We start from the raw sequence: 2,453 nt of genomic DNA, 5'->3' as shown, positions 1-2,453 counted from the left end.
ATCTTTAATGGCCTTGAAGAGCTGTTAAATCATAAGGATCCTTATTCGACGCATATGAAATGGTTGTTGGCAGATTATGAGGCTGCGTACAAGTGAGATGATACCAGAGTTGACAGTGGTAGCGGTCTCGCTTGCCACCGGCCCAGATGCCATGGTCCTAAAAAATTATGCGCGTCGGTCGTCTGCGAATGCCGCTCTCAGTTATCTGCACCGAGCAAACACAAATTTAATATCAAGTTCCGCAAGGATTCCACCTGCCGTACACGCTGTCTGAGTTTGCTCTTCATTTTCTCAACCCGGGAAAATACACGAGATTCTGTTCTCTTCTGGACCTTAGTCAAGATTACCATGCTGCCGCGTAAAGGAAATGCAACACAAATACCGGAGGGAGGAATTATCTTACGTTAAAACAATTTTGGTCTAAAGGACTCATATGCTACCAATCAAATACGTACACATTGGTTGCTGAAGTTTATAAGCACTGTTTTCCTGGAATCTCGCATGTAACTGATTTTCGCGCATCGTAAGAAGCTCGTGGAACATGGAAATGCTTCTATGATTTCCTTAAAAGTACGTTGTTTGATTGAATGCGTTTAATAACGTTTTTAGCCTTTTCTACATTGCGATTACTTCCAGATTTTGGTCGTTCTTGTAAAGATATTGTTATATAAATACTCAGCTACTTAATAAGAAATGTTCCACAGAGAGCAAGTGATAGAGCAAACGAAATTGAACAAAATAGAAAAACTACAAATGTTTTAATGAAATTTGACATTAATAAACTGTAAATGGTATGTGATCATTATACGTATGCTTGTTTGAAAGCCGCCCGCTGTGGCCGAGCGGTTCTAGGCACTTCAGTCCGGAACCGTGCTGCTGATACGGTCGCGGGTTCGAATCCTGTCTCGGGCAAGGATGTGTGTGGTGTCCTTAGGTTAGTTCGGTTTAAGTAATTCTAAGTATAGGGGACTAATGACCTCAGATGTTAAGTCCCATAGTGCTTAGAGCCATTTGAACCATTTGAACCTTGTTTTAAACTATCTATTTAGTGTTTTATAACTACAGATTACAAACGTATGACATGTGAAACAATTTTCGCATCCAGTTGCTTAATTCTGTTATATACGTACAGTGCTCCGGCAGGGCGAAGCAGGCTCTAAAATGTCCGCGAGTTGCCTATCATAAGAATCACACGTGAGTTTCCAGTGATCGCCAAAATACATTGTATCCTGTAACAGCTTTCAGGCAATTTCTAATTTTTTTTTCAAATAAAATTTAGTCGTCAGTTGCTAATATATTTTTCATTATTATGCTTTACCTGTTTCGACAAATTATTTTGTCATCTTCAGAAGCTTACAAAACTAGGGATGTTATACAGTGAGGTAATGGGATAGCGATATGCACATATACAGCTGGCGGTAGTATCGCATACACATCATATAAAAGGCCAGTGCATAGTAGGAGCTTTCATTTGTACTCAGGTAAGTCTTGTAAAAAGGTTTCCGGAGTGATTATGGCCGTACGGCGGGAATTAACAGACTTTTGGACGTTGAATGGTAGTTGAAGCTACACACATACGACATTCCATTGCGGAAATCACTCGGGAGTTCAATATTCCGAGATTCACAGTGTCAAGAGTTGCTGAGAATGTCAAATTAAAATTCAAATGGCTCTGAGCACTATGGGACTTAACTTCTAAGGTCATCAATCCCCTAGAACTTAGAACTACTTAAACCCAACTAACCTAAGGACATAACACAGCCGGCCCGGGTGGCCGAGCGGTTCTAGGCGCTACAGTCTGGAACAGCGCGACCGCTGCGGTCGCAGGTTCGAATCCTGCCTCGGGCATGGATGTGTGTGATGTCCTTAGGTTAGTTAGGTTTAAGTAGTTCTAAGTTCTAGGGGACTGATGACCTCCGATGTTAAGTTCCATAGTGCTCAGAGCCATTTTGACATCACACACATCCATGCCCGAGGCAGGATTCGAACCTGCGACCGTAGCGGTCGCGCGGTTCCAGACTGAGGTGCCTAGAACGGCTTGGCCACCGCGGCCGGCATACCAAAGTACAGGCATTACCTCTCACCATGGACAACGTAGTGGCAGCGGCGTTTGCGTAGAGTTGCCAGTGCTAACAGACAACCGACACGACGTGAAACAACCACAGAAACCAATGTGGGACGCCTTTGCTAACCGCACGATATCGCCTACAACGCCACTCCTGAGCTCGTGACCATATCAGTTGGACCCTAGACGACTGGAAGATCGTGGTCTGGTCAGATGAGTCCCAATTTCGGTTGGTAGGAGCTGATGTCTGGGTTCGATTGCGGCTTAGACGCCACGAAGCCATGGACCGAAGTTGTCAACGAGGCACTGTACAAGCTGTTGGTGATTCTATAATAGTGTAGGCTATGTTTATATGGAACAGACCAGGTCCTATGGTTCATCTGAACCC

At 44.0% G+C, this 2,453-nt stretch overlaps 1 non-coding gene across 1 annotated transcript; it reads left to right on the top strand.

The window, feature by feature from the left end:
* The first annotated feature begins 1,764 nt into the window (after positions 1-1,764).
* On the top strand, positions 1,765-1,848 carry Trnas-gga. The gene is given in 2 exon segments: positions 1,765-1,804; positions 1,814-1,848. It is a non-coding gene; the product is annotated as a tRNA-Ser (tRNA).
* The last annotated feature ends 605 nt before the right edge of the window (positions 1,849-2,453 follow it).

The sequence above is a fragment of the Schistocerca americana genome, chromosome 1 (genome assembly GCF_021461395.2).
Source record: "Schistocerca americana isolate TAMUIC-IGC-003095 chromosome 1, iqSchAmer2.1, whole genome shotgun sequence".
Classification (NCBI taxonomy): domain Eukaryota; kingdom Metazoa; phylum Arthropoda; class Insecta; order Orthoptera; family Acrididae; genus Schistocerca; species Schistocerca americana.
Note: the sequence above shows the minus strand (reverse complement) of the source record. Positions and strands in the feature narration are given on the sequence as shown.